This window comes from Spermophilus citellus, assembly GCF_964194105.1.
Source record: "Spermophilus citellus genome assembly, chromosome: 6".
Taxonomy (NCBI): Eukaryota; Metazoa; Chordata; class Mammalia; order Rodentia; family Sciuridae; genus Spermophilus; species Spermophilus citellus.
Window position 1 is genome coordinate 26,474,167 of NC_138187.1, and position 15,012 is coordinate 26,489,178.

Consider the following 15,012-nt stretch of genomic DNA (forward strand, 5'->3'; position numbering starts at 1 on the left):
CTCTGCCTCCTGCAAATTGGAAAAAAAAAAAAAAAAACATAGGTTGATGCAAGATGGAGGGGGTGGGAGGCAAGGAGGAGATACAGAATTATCTGGAAGGATTCAGTTGGAGAAAGCAGCAGGGGGCTTCGTGGGAGTGTTGTGCTGAATTACGCTTCTACCATTTACTGTTTTTATGACCCTGGTTGAGGAATTAAACGTCGATGAATCTCATTTGGTGAAAGCTAATATTGCCTTCCCCGTCGGGCTGCGGTAAGGAGCAGATCAGACTATTTTTCTTCGGCACCTTGCATCACGCCTGGAACCTAATAAGCCACATATAAATATTAGTTCTGTCTGAATGTGGAATGACTCGAAGCATTCGACGTGCTCTTCAGAGCACACTGGGACGATGAGAAGGCAGTTTGTTTGTGGGCAGATCAACTGGAACATGGATCCCCAGATGTGCTATTTGAAATACACCAGTCTCCCTGAGTGAAAAGACATTTAAACTGCTCAGATGCAGGCTTGCTGCCTTCCCAGTCGTTATCAGGAGGAACTTGAAGAAGGGGCCAGGCACAGGATTCTGGGCAAAGCTAATGTGCAAACATAGAGGCAACCACAGGTGACCTCAGGAAAGCAGGCAGCCAGTGACTCACAGAGAATATCCGGGAAGCGTGGCAGAGGGACCCCCAGCCCTCTGCCCACACCGTGCACCCACCAGCCTCATCCAAGGACCCCAACTGCTCCTAACTCTCTCTCCCACTTTCATGAGCCAAAGCAAATTCCTTTTGTGGGCAGAATCCAAATAAGATTTCCCCTGGCAGAAAGGCCGAAGAAATGTAATTTCCAGGCTCCGAGCAGCTGCAGTACGGAAGGGAGGTTAGGAAGCCGAGGCGTGGGGACCCAGAGCCACAGGGGTTCGTCACCAGGCACAGATGTTCCATTTGCAAACCTGCCTGAGCACTAACATTTGTCTGCAAATCCTTACTGGAGGTGCCTTCTTTCTCGGGATCCTGTGTATGTGACAACGGTGGACGGTCGGAGTGACCCCAGATTTTGATGCCGATGCTGAAGGTCCCCAGCAGAAGTTGGACAGGATTGGCTCTCTCCGGTGTCCCCAAGCACAGGAAAGCTGTGACAGGCCTGATGGGGGAAATGCGTGTGTTAGATGGTCTGTGCTCCACACGAACCATGGACGACTGCCCATGAGGTTGAAACAGGGTCCATCGTTGTGACCTTCTGTCTCTGCACGCCATTCCTCTCCCGGGCTTCTCTTGAGTCCCAGGAAGGGGAAGCCTTACAGGCCATCCCCCAGGATTTGAACCTGGTTTCCCCCTCGTGCAGTAGAGATGTCCCAGCACCAGCAGGACCCTGCATGACCAGACCAAGATCCCCAAGGCCTGGCCATCTGGCATGCTCCTGGCCTGCCCACTTTCTGCCTCCATGTAAGGCTCCAACTGGGTCCAGCACCTTGCAGACAGCACTGGGGGTGGGAGTGCCTCTGTCCTTCCCAGGGCTGGTCACCCTGAAATAAACCCCCTCCCTCCTTCATCACCACCGTCTCTCTCCATTTGCATCTTCTGGGTGAAGCAGCTGGACCCGGTCTGTTGGGATTCCCCAGGAGCCAGGCCTCTGGCCTAGGACTCCAGTAACATCTTTGATGTCAATGAAGCAGCAGTTTATATGAAATGAGGTGTTTTAAAATAGAAATACAGGATTTCGTATTGATCCGTTGATGGAAATGTGGTCAGAGCCCACGGGGACCTGGCCTCCTATTTCCCCTGGGAGCAATGGTTTTACACTTTGGGGACTGTGGACAACTAGTGCAAAGAACAAGAATTGTTTGTAATGTTCTGTGAACAGTCCAAGATGCTACACAGGAAACAACAACTCTCTCTTGCACATATAAGGCAAGCGCTCTACTCATAAGCTTCATCCTCAGACCTTATTTCATGTTTTGAGATAGGGTCTCATATGTTGTCCAGGCTGGCCTTGAACTTGAACTTGAACCTGATCCTCCAGTCCCTGCCTAGGAGTTGCTGGGACCGCAGGCCTGCGGCTCCACGCCTGCTTACTGATTCACTTCTGAGCATCTGCTCCTCTGAGCTGGTGAGGACAAGATGCTTCTCTTGCTATCTTAGGATCTGCTTGTGAAGATACCCAGTTAGGGAGCCAAGTGCTTCAGCGTGCTGACATGGCTGATGAATGATAGCAGCTCTGCTTTAATGGAAAATAAGGAAAGAGTTTCTTCTGAGCCAAATATGAATGACCCTGGCCCCAGGAAAACAGATTTGAGTTACCCCAAGTGATGTGTTCTGCCGTGAAAAAGGTTGGTTACATAAAATTTTAAAACCAGCGGAGTCATAAATCAATCCATTTAACAAATACATGGGTGGGATCCTTAGTTTGGAGGGCTCCAGCAAGTAGGGGTGATCTTCCCCCAGATATCAGGTGCCAATCATCCCAGCCTCAGGTCGGTGGAGGCTGGAGATCCTGTAGACTTAGCGATACACTCTGAGAGGCTGACCCTAGAGCCATGAGAACGTCTGGTCAGACACAAAGGTTCAAAGTAAGTGGCTTGGCTGGCACAGCACCATGGCCCTGCCTCTAGACACAGCTACTCAGAGGCTGAGGCAGGGGATTCTGAGCCCTCGAGGTGGTTCTCTAAAAGAAAAAAAAAAACATTAAACAGCTCTTCTGAAAGGGCCTAAGGTGGCCCAAGCTGACTTAGCCTGTCCACCTGCAGCACCCAGGCCTCTGTGCCGCGAGGTTCTGCTCAGCCATCTGTAAAGCCTGAACACAGATGTGGCTTCTTCAGAGGCTTCAGCCTCAAGACACCCTCTCGGTCACCCTCAATTCTCCAACAGAAGCTGGCTTTGATGTGAAGTCCCCAGAAGGGCCCAAATCCAGCGTGTTTCTCCAAGTCTCTTTTTCTTTTCGCCTGGACAATTAGATTAAGCAAACTGCATTCTCAATCTCCAATGTTCTTCACACTTTAAAAGGAGGAATATAAAGGAATTTGTGTGGACCCCTTGGGGAAGGGAGTTATGGGGTCACCCTCCCCCCCATTCCCAGGCCGTTAAGTTTGCCCTCGATTTACATGGAAAACACCAGAAGACCACAGAACTGAAGAGGCTCGCTGGAAGCCTCCTCAAGGTCAAAGACTTGCCCTCCACATCAGTGGCTCCTTTATGCACAGCTGCCTTTAAAACACCATTCCCTTACTAGTGAAATGGGAAGTCACGAGAGCTGATCCCTCTGGTTCCTTCCAGATCTCAAATTCCACGACTCTGTGTGTCTGGATTCACTCTGCTGGGTATTGAGGGGAGATGCAGAGAGAGAGGACACTGGGTGACAGAGATGTGTTGGTCATAGGGATATAAACATTTAAATAAGAGTGCCTTGGGTCCTTTATTCCTTCAACAGAAGAGGACCTCCTCCAGGAGGCCAGCCTTGATTTCCCCTCCACCCAGCTGAAAATGATTCTATGTTCTGAGTCATCACAGCATTAACTCAGCAGCATCATGTTACTGTAGCACTGCTTGCATCAGTGCTAAAGACTACTGCTAATTTATTGCATATTCTAATCGCTGCCCTTCACATGGAGTTAGGGTTAAACCCCACAAGAGCCTGTGAGAGAGATGCTCTTGTGGGCCTCATTTTACACATGTGGACATTGGCTTTCCTCATCTCCCTCAGCCCTTTTTCTGCCTTCCAACTCCCGACCTCTTTCCTCCCTGAGATACTAGCTTTGCTGAAGTTTTTACCTCAGCCTCCTCTAGTCCTTCCCTTAACTTCTCTATGACTTTTCCATTTTAAACCATTTTAACATGTATTTCGAGCATGTCTATTGAGGTATGGTTGGCATCATCAGCTTCCGGTGTTTAAAGTGCACAATTTCCTACAATTTGGCATAAGAGCGCACCTGAGAAACCATCTCCCCAACATAGGTAATGAACATATCCACAGCCCCCAGAGGGGTGTGTGTGTGTGTGTGTGTGTGTGTGTCTCCATCCTTTACCCACACACCACCCAGACCCGCCCTGTTCTGCTCTCTGCTCCTGGGCTGGGGACGGGCTCAGCGTCACCTTTGTTCTGCATGATGGACTTTGACACAGCACGCGCTGCTCTCCCTCTGGGGCAGTGGGAGGTTCGTCCTTATTGCTGTGTCCACCAGAGGTTACTTTGTTTGGATAGTGACATTGAAAAGCAGATTGTGATTTGGGTGAAGATCAGTTTATTAATGTGGTCTTTCATAGGTAGTGCTTTTTTTTTAAATAGGTAGATGCTGTATTGGTGGTGCCACGGGCCAGAGGGATAATCCCTAAAGTCGGAGCCCCGAGCGCAGCAGGGCTTTTACTGTTAAACACAAGCAGGTTTGGGCTCATCGAGGCCAGGGGGTTGGTGGGACTCTATGGGAGGTGCATTCCATGTCCCTTACATGGGTACGAGCTTGTCAACAGCCTGGGGACGGAGCTCACACAGCCTGGGGACTCCTGCTGCACTGGGCCTAAAGGGGCCTGTTGTCCCTGCTCCTCGTCTCCTGCTTCTGCTGCCGTGGTCATCTGTCACAGGTACCTGCAGCCACTGCAGGCCTCTGTGTGACACGCCCGTCAGCAGAGTTGCTGTGGGTCGGCCTGCAGACCCGCCTGTTGGCTCTGAAGCTGCCGACGTCCCATTCTGACCTGCCACAGAACCACCCATTCTGAATACACTTTTCTGTATGGTGTGAGGTAGGGATGCATGTGTGCGTGTGTGTGTGCATGTGTGTGTGTTTGTGCGTGTGTGCGTGCGCACATATGTGTGTGTATGCATGTGTGCACTCTTGCTCCAGAACTGTTTTTTGGTAAGACTATCATTTTCCCTTTTAGTAGTATCTCCTCCCTTTTCTTTACACACTGGTTGTCCACACAGTGTTTGTCTACATCTGGACTCACTGTCATGGTCCAGCCTCTATCTACCTATTTTTATATTGGTTCCACACTATCATGATCACTGTAGCTTTAAAATAAGTCTTGAAATCAAATAATGCGAGTCCTCCAGCTTTATTTGCCTTTATCTAAGCTATTTGGTTACCCTGGTGTTTTGCCTTTCCTTGTGGATTTTAAAATCAGTTTGTCAATTTTTACCAAAAAAAAAAAAAAAAAAAGACCTCTCAGGGGTTCAGCTAAGATTGTCTGAACCATGTGGGTCAGTTGGGGAGAACTGCACCTTACTGATGTCTAGGGTTCTGACCTGTAAACATGGAACAGTTCTTCATGTCAGTCTTCTTTAATTCATCTCATTAAAGGTTTTTTTTAGTCTTTTACATAAACATCTTTCTTTTGACGTTATCTCCTCTGGGTCATTTATTTTGATGCTTAATGAGGGATTTTTCATAAATTTGATTTCAAACTTCCGTTATTGACGTATGGTGTCTAAGCTTCGATTGATCTTGGTGCACTGTCCTGTGCTCACTCACGCCTTCACTCGGGGTGTGTTGGCTGCTCCACCTTCCACAAACCCACCGCGCCGTCCGTGAGGTGGACGATTTCACTTCCTTCTCTAGCCTGGCGTCTCCGCTCCTTCCTGTTGCACAGCTGACCCTCTGCTGAGAGGCCACACGGCTGTCTTCTTCCTCGTCTGGGGGCAGCGTCCACCTCTCCCCAGGGGAATCCTGCTCCTGCGGTCCACAAGTCCCCTCCACTCCGTCGTGGGGGAGAGTCGCTATTTACACTGGATATTAGGCTTTTGTCACAGGTTTTTTCCCACATCCATTGAGGAGTGTGCATGATTTTTCCTCAGGCTTGGTCATGCGGTGACTCACGTGACTTGATTCTCTGATGTTGAGTTCCAAGATGTCCCTGGAAGGTCTTCTCCTTCTCCCAAGATAAGTCGGGATCCCTCTTGGGGTGTGAACCAGGGCAAGCCCAGGTGGGAGGACAAAACCTTGATTCTGAGGGTGAACATCAAGCTGAGCTGCGGGTCAGCCTCTGGGCCCTGCCGGCACTGATCCAGTTCAGAGGTGCTGAGAAGAGGGAGGGTGGACTTTGGGGACAGCTGCATGCTGTGCAGAAGGTACAGGAGATGCCCTGGGACCGACACAGGAGGCTCTGGTGACACATTCAGATTCCACTTTCTTACCTGTGGAGGACAAATGTAGACAATGTGGGAGAACCTGTCGCCTGCTCCCAGGACCCTGCTGGCACTCAGAGCTTCCTTCTGACTCCTCCCCGGAGCTGCCGCTCAATGGGTCAACTTTAAAACTCAAACCCGGTCACATCTCTGTGCACGCGGGCAGCTCCCCTTGGTGACCCGCTGCCTATAGAACGAACCAGCTGTGGCTTCAGAGGACCCACAGGGCCCTTCCCATTGCCCTGCACAGGACCCAGGGCTTCCCACTGCTCTCCCCGCCCAGGGTGGCAGCAGTGTGACCTCTGGCTGCACAGGGGAGCAGCCCCTCTGCCCTGGCCCCAGTGCCTCCTCCCACAGCTTCTTGGCCCCTGCATCGCTCTGTGTCCCTCCTCCCACAGCCCGGGGTCTAGACCCCCTCATTGCATGTTCAGTCCACTGCGCGCTGTCACCAGGCGATAGAGGCCTCCAGCTGCCGGCCTCTCCAATGACGGTGTCCTTAAGCTGCTGGAGAAAGTCCCCGTAAGACAGATGCATTGCTGGGCAGAGGAGGTGACCACCTGCCGCGGGAGAGCACTGGCAGCTTGCTCTTGAGCGCGGCTGCATCAGCGCCCAGGGCCTCAGGGCTCAGGAACACTTGGTACTACCGCGGCCTCTCAATCTTCCAGTCTGGTAGGAATTGATCACCACCATTTTGAACATGTCAGCGGATGTTCCTGGGCTTTAAAATCCACTCTGTTAATTTCCTGTTTACGTCCTTTGCCCCCCTTGTCTCCTGACCCTGCCTTCCTGACCTAGCATCCCTGGGCCTGGTGTTCACGTGGGACTCAACTCAGATGTCACCAGCTCTCTGAAGCCTTCCCTTTGCCTGTGTGTGTGTGTGTGTGTGTGTGTGTGTATGAAAGATTTCCTATAGCTGAACACACACACACACACACAATGTGATCATTCTACTAGAACAGTTTTTCTGTTTCTCCCACTAGAGAATGAAGCAGAAATAGCTTAACACTATTTACACATCAAGGGACATTAACACAGTCCTTGGCACAAAACCAGATCTCAATTATTCTTCATAATAATTTTTAAGTTGCACAGATTTCCTGTGGGCCAGGATTAAAATCATTCCTAGTGTAAATTAGTCTGTGAAATCAGAGGGAATGCCACACAGAAACGTAGGTTCCAATGGCAGTCGATGTGTTGGAAACAGACGTCAATCATGTTTAGGGGACGATCCTACGTCAAATTCTAACGCAAACATCTGGTTCCTTTGATCCACATCTAACTGAGCCGTGTAGACTCTCTGATCTCTAAGCACATGCGTTCACAGCATTTGTTGGAGTTGGGCCAAAAGGTATCACACTGAATTCAGATGACTGGAAAGACAGATTTGTAAACTCAGCATCTCGAGATGACTGCCAAGCACATTCCCACCAATTTGCACATCCTGAACGGCTGCTTCGGAGCTCCAGAGCTGCTTACAACAAAACACGCACACAAGGGTTCAAATGCCACAGATAGAAAAGTCAAATTGGCCTTCACTGGCAAAGAAGGATGCTTCCATTCCCGATGCCCAGTAAGTGTGGTCATGGTTGACTTTCAAATTGCGTAATTAAGGACAAAAACTGGCCCAGAGTTCAAATGAGAAAGTTCCTGTATGATTTCCTGGGGCCGGAGAGGCCACGGGGCTTGAAGTCCAGTTCTCTGTTTTGTAGTCCTGGAGTAGCTGAGAGTCTGGGTTCAGACCAGCTCAGGCCTTTCCAGAGTGAGTCTGAGGGATGGCCAGCATGCTAGAGCCGGACTACCAAGTGTGGGGGACCCATGGCCCAGCCGCTGCCGGGGCTGGGGTACTAGTGGGGCCTGGGGAGGCCATCACCGATGGGAGCCTGCCGGCCTCCTGCACTCCTGCTCCTGATGCAAGGTGGGCTGAGCCTTGACCATGAGATGGACACGCTGAGACTCTGAGTGATCAGTGGAGGGGTGGACAGGGGTTGAAGCGAGGCCCTGAAGATTTTCTCAGTCATAATGATTGATCCCCAAACTGGTCCCAGGCATGGGTTACCAGCACGTGGCCCGATTTCCAGCTTGTTGTTCATGGAAGGCAAGTTTGGGAGGAAGGTGGGCACAGAGAGCCCTCAGGCAGATGCATCTTGACTGGGGGGTGAAGGGGATTCCATTTGGTGGAGTGTGGAGTCCCATACTACGCCTCTAGACAGGCAGGGGTGAGGACAGTAACTTCTCCACTTTACAGAAAGTGTGACTAAGGCCCAGATAGGATAATTGCTTTTGCCACACACCGTTCACTCCCTCCCTGGTCCACTCATGCACTCACCTACCCAGCGAATGTTGAGGGTCGACCATGCACGAAGCACTCTGTGGTCTTTGGAGATACAGGAGTGTCTTAGTCCGCCTCTTCATCTCTGTGACCAAAAGACCTAACAAGGACAATCGGAGGAGGGAAAGTTTATTTGAAGCTCACAGAGTCAGGTCCCCAGTGACCCTCCTCCTCCAGCCACACCCCACCTGCCTGCAGGTACCACCCAGTTAATTCCTATCAGGGGATGAATGCACTCATTAAGGCTCCCATAGCCCAATCATTTCACCTCTACACTTTCTTGCACAGTGACACACATGAGCTTTGAGGGGACACCTCACATACCATTCATAACAAAGAGAAGGACAGAGTGGATTCCTGCATTCCTGAAGATATCAAAGATCCCAAGTAAGTATAGCCATATAAAGTGCAATGGAGGAAAGGAACCCGCTGGTGAGCCAGGAAGAGGGGTCTTTAACTGCTCATAAGGAGGCTGGCGGGGGTGCACGTCTCCAGAGGAGGACCTCGCCTCCCTGAGGAAGAAGCAGATGAGCTGAGCTCTGATGAGTTGGCATTTCGAAGGGGAAGGGAGGTGGGGAGGCTGGGAAGAGCTTTCCAGGTGAGAGAAGAGCAGATGCCGAGACCCTGAGGGGCAAAACCTGGCACATCCAATAGATGGCCATGCAGCTGGCATGTACAGGAGCCTGCGGAGATAAAGAGAGGGGCGTCAACCAGACACTGAACGATATGGAAGCCATATTGAGAACTCCGCTGTTGATTCTCCAATGAGGAGCCTTTAGACAACACTGAGTGGGGGAATAGCGTCTGATTTGTGTTTTCAGAAGCTCACTCTGGCGGCAGTGTGGGGAACAGAGGATGAGGGTGACAGGAGACAACCTAGACCAGCAAGAAGGGCATAGCAGTGGTCCAGCTGTGGCTTGGATCAGTGTGGAGGCAGGAGACATGGACACAAGTGGACCATCTTTCCCATCATCATCATCATCATCACAATCACCACCATTATCATAATCACCACTTATCACCATCATCACCATCTCCATCATCATCACCACCACCATCACCATCACCATCACCATCATCATCACCACCATCATCACCATCACCATCACCATCATCATCACCACCATCTTCACCATAACCATTACCACCATCTTTACCATCACCATCACCATCATTTTGACTCAGGTGAAGAATACCCACCACAACTCCATTCTCTGAAAGTTAATGACACACGTATGTGAATTTACTTAGCTCTTACACATTTCCAGTGTCCTATTCCTTAGGTCTTCCCAAGGACACTGTGAGGAACTGTATTCCCAGAGAAGAATCCTAACACCTAGAAGGTTCATGTCACCTCCCTTGCAGTTATTTAACAAATAAATTGGTGGAGTCAAGATTTACACCCAGATCCCCTAAACCAAATGGCCCAGCGGTTGACTCTTTTCCAGGTCTAAAAGCCTTGACCCTGTGAGGGCAGCGACCAGGGTGAGGGGCTCCCTGAGCTGAGGGCAGGGCTGGGTAGCCTCGAACGTGCCTGGCTACAATTCTGAGCCCCGTTTGGAGGATGGTGTTGGCCTACAGTGGACCTTCTTGGGCATGCTCAATCTCAAGCTTAATTAGTAATTTATAGCCCTCCTGGCACTTGGCTGGCAAGGCCATGGCTCAATTTATAAACTCAGAGTATTCCAAAGTCACATCTGACTGTAGGTTAGTCACAGACTTGGAACTATGGGTTCGTCTGTAGGGTCTGGGAATTCTTGTGGATTCCAGATTTAATCCTTAAGTATTCTCAGGAAGTAGTGTTTCTTCCCTCACCCCCTTTTAAAAAAATTCTTCTTATTATTATTATTTGTTTTGTTTCTGGGACCCAATACTTATAAATCTCCAGCCAAAATTATGTTATGGTCATAGAGGCTGTGGTCTGAGATCCAGTTTATATAGAGGTGCAGATCAGGGCTGGTCACCAGGAAGCCACTTATTAGTGTCAAGAGAAAATAACAGGCAATATGTGTGCATTATTCAAAACTCAGAGGATAAAATATAGTATTATCTCTTTAAAATTTCTGCTTTTGAAAAGGGGTGTTCTTTATGTTGAGTTCCTATAATGGAATACCCGGGCCTGGGTAATAAAGAATAGGTTCATTTTATATAGTTCCAAAGACTGAAGAGTCCAAGATTGAGGGGTCTGCATCTGGTGAGGGGATTCTTGGTGTGTTATCCCATGGTGGAAGGCAGAAGGGCAAGAGAGCATGAGAGAGGGGGAGAGAGAGAGTCAGGCTCATTTTAATAACAGACCCACTCCTGTGGTAAGGGACCCGCAGCCGTGATAGCAGCAGTGGTCTGGTACCGAGGACGGAGCCCTTGAATCATCTATTAAATGTCCCACCCTCAATTCAGGGACTGAATCTCCAACACATGACCTTTGGGGGACACACTGAAACCCTAGCGGGGCACTTCCAGACACCACCCTCCCACATGCTAGGCCCCACTGTGCCTCAGTGGACACACTCAGCCCTGTGGATACAGACACCTGTAAGCCTCAGTGGCTCCTTGAGCGTCTCCCTGACAGAGGAAGTGAAAGCCAAAAGGACCTCATCACGTGAGTCTGAAACAGGCCACAGCCACGTTGTCCATTCAGACTGATGAAGTCGGGGAAAACGTCATCGAGGGAGTGGTATGAGGTGGACCTGGCCCAAGTAGACCTTTGGCAGTGTTTGTTGACTGAAGGTGTGAGAACATGAATGCCCAAATAAGAACAGATGTCCATAAACTAGAACAGTGAGGGTCAGCCACACACACAGAGCAAACAGCAAACGTTCAAAGGCATCGGGAGGGGACACATCTCTTCTCAACTACAGCGTCAGCAGGTCCTTCTGTAATCCATGTTCCGGTTGTTTCCGGGTAGGAATTTGTGATCCTGAGCTAACAGGCCTCAAAGTGAGCAGTGTGACCTTGTGGGGAGATGGTCCTTCTCGTGGTCAAGGACCCAGGCTTTGGAAGGCCTCCCGGGAGTGCCTTAAGAGGGCATTAAGTGAGCCAGCATGACGCCCACCATCTCGCTCAGTGCTGGTGAGGCCAGGGCCTGCATTCCTTCTCCAGGAATCCATGGCTTGGGCTCTGCGTGGGTCTCAAAAGGCAGCTGTTGTCCTGTTGTCCTGCAGGCAGGGGCACCAGGAGGGCAGGGCCTTTGTCATTGCTGAGACAGAAGTTCTGCAATAGCAGCACGTCACTGTTCAGGAGCAGGACCCTCCTGCAGCCCCCGGTGCCCATCCATCCATCACACACTCATGAGTCAGCAGATGCTCGTGGAGGAGGCACCTGTGCCTGCCTGAGGTTCTGGAGGCGAACAGTCCCAGTCTCTGTCCTCCACACGTCCCCTTCTCAGAGACAGCCGGAGAGGAAGGCAGCCATCACAGCCACACGTGCTCAGAGCGGCTGCCTGCACACGGCTGCGAGACCAGGCCCTGCCCAGTCTGTGTGGGCTGGAGGAGGAAGGGGGGGTTACCTCTGGGTAAGGCTCACAGTTGTTACGGTTCAGTTGTGAGGTGTCCTCCAAAGCTCCTGTGTGACACAGTGCAGGAAGGTTAGAGGTGAACGTTTGGGCTCGGGGAGCTGTGGCCGACTCAGCACATTCATCCCCTGAGAGTCAGCTGGGTGATGACTCCAGGCAGGCGGAGCGTGGCTGGAGGAGGAGGGTCTCGAGGGCATCCCTTTGGGGTAGATATTTGATTCTGGTCTGCAGTGTCTCTGTTTCCTGGTGGCCGTGTCCTGAGCCACCTTCCTCCACCGCACTCTTCCACCATGATGTTCTGCATCCCCTGGGCCCAGAGCAATGACATCAGCCATCTATGGACAGAGTCCTCTCAACCATGAGCCCCCAGTACATTTTCCCTCCTCGAAAATTGTTCTTGTCAGGTCTTTTGGTCACGGCCGTGAGAAAGCTGACTAAGCCAATAGTGGAGAATGAAATTCCTCTTGGTGTTTTCTGCAAAGAAGGGAAACGAGAAAAACAAAAATAGTTAGATTTCAGTCTAGAGCTTTTGAAATCAACCCTGAACCACATTAGGCCTTCATATCAATCTGGAGATCCAAGATATTTAGAGATATCCTATATATGCATGTATACATCTATAAAGTCTATACATATCAGAGATTATAAGTCTTATTTTACGTATCACCCCCTATATATAAAATACATATAAGGGACTTACATGTATATAGATAGATACATACAAATATATGTGTATATAATTATCCAAATGCATTCTTATGTACATGCATATATATGGACATACATATATTCAAATGTGGAGAGAGTCATTTGGGGAGGCTCGGGCTGAGATAAAAGGTTAATCTTGGAAATAGGCAGCAAGAGACTCTGACATTTGACTAACATGGAGAGTAGGATGCATTGTTCACACAAGCCTTTGTTCTAAGGTACATCCACCTTTCTGTGGTGGAGGCCTCGGGGATCGGACACAAGGGGCTGATGTGAAAGTAAAGGTTATAAAAAATGGTAAGGCCCCGGAGACACTGTACACAGATTTCCAAAGCCAGGAGCTTGTCAGCTGGGGCCGCGAGGCCAGTGCCTGGCTTGCAGGACAAGCTTGCTTGTGTTTTGCAAAGTAACACTGGGAATTGCATTTTTTAAAATATATATAAATATACACACTTCCTGAGCTAAAGCCGTCCAAGTCAACGATGAGGTCACATTTGTCCCCAGTCCTAGTGGCCAGCTGTGAGGATGTGGGAAGTAGATTAAGGACAGCTCGGCTCCTTGTGTTGAAGCGGTGCCAAAGAACCCGGATCGGTTTTCTGGGCAGCTTAATACATTTTTTTTCCGAGCTCCCATATTTCAGTGTTTTAAAACCTGTCCCGAATTAAAGACCGCCTGCTTGCTCCTTTAATGGACCCTTACTCTTGGCTTCCCCAGCTGCAGCTGCCCGCCTGGCCGGCTGCGAGACCACCGGGTGACAGGCGGCCTCCCCAGACGCAGCCGTGCCCACGTGCGGAGGTCCAGCCTGCTCCTCCAAGACACGGGATGGCCCGTCAGTTCCTGGCTCACTGTTGCTTTGGACTTTCTCTTCCAAGTCACCCCCACACTGATGTAATGCAAGGACTCTTCAGAAATGACCCTGACCTTGAAGGTGGTACTGGTTCCCCGAGGTCCACGATGAACAAACAAAGTGCTTCCTCGGTGCACAGGAGACCTTCCCCACTGGGCAGCAGTGTCACCCTGCTGGGCTCAGCTCTTCCTTCCGTCCCCTGCCCCTCCATCCTTCGCTGTCACTGAAGGGACTTCTGCTCTCCCTCCTCTGGTTCCTGTGCCCTGAACGCTCTCCTCCCTTCTTTGCCTGCTGTGTGCACTCCCGACTCAGCACCAGGACGGGGCCAGCAGACAGGAGGCTCCCGGGACACCAGAGCGTGCGAGCGTTCACTCCTGACTTGGGGTGGTGTGAACACCTGAGAGGTACGCACCTCCTTAAGTTGCCCCTCAGCAGTGGGGCCACCGCCCGGCCCTGTTCCCCTCCCCACCCCCACTCCAGCCTGGTGCAGCCCCCTGGCACCCGACTGCACTAAGGCAGGGAGATTTCAGGACTCTGGAGGTCATTTCCTATCTAGCTCTGGACACAATCGCGCTCCAGCCTGTATCCTGTCCAGTCCAGCAGATGTGTGGAGAGCGTGCTGTGCCATGTGGGAAGCACCAGGCAGCCTGGCCCCTTTTCTTTTATCTGTAACCACTCCCCCTCAACATTTCCACAGGTCTTGCCTTCTCCCGCATGTCCCCATCAGGGACACGGCATTGTATCTGCTTGCATCCAGGACAAGATCCAATTCCAGAGAACATTGGGTTCTGCTCATTTCACCCAAATCTGAGATGCACAGAAGACCCTAAAACACCGACAAGGTAATTTTGCACACCCATCCAAACACAGCCGTTCACTGGGAAGCATAAAGAGATGAAAAAATCAATTACTTGGGAAGTGATATTTGAAGATTAGGGAATAATTTCTTGTGATACGAATTCGTGATTTTTGTCAAATTCCTCAAAACAGGAATGACAGGCCAACAGAATCTATGTGAGGTCCATCTTGCTTTTGTTTCTGAGTACATAAATACTCCGCGTCTCCTGGACAGGAGAAGTGGTGGTAGGTGCTCCTGTACCGAGGTCCTCAGCCATGGACGTTGTGTGGATAGTCCAGGAAACGACAGAGGAGCACAGTCAGGAGGGAGCAAGTGCTGGCGGAGAGCCCAGCCTGGGCCCTGCTGATGGCCACAGGAGACCAGAGGGCACCATGTCTTCATGGGGACACCCGTCAGTCACACAGGGTCAAAGCCAGCTCTCTATCTCATTTCTGGTTTGTGAGTTTGCAAGGACTTCTCATGGGTGAAGAAAATGGGTTAGAATCTAGAAACTCATTCAATGGATCTCAAGTGAGATTATTATTTGAAAAATGATCTGTTGGCTCCAAGTGTCAGTCCTGACTTTATGGCTACAGATGACAGAACCGAAAAGGGGGAAAAGGAGATAGACAGATTGATTCTTTTCTTCCCCTTCCTCTTTATTCAGTATTTGCTTGAACAAC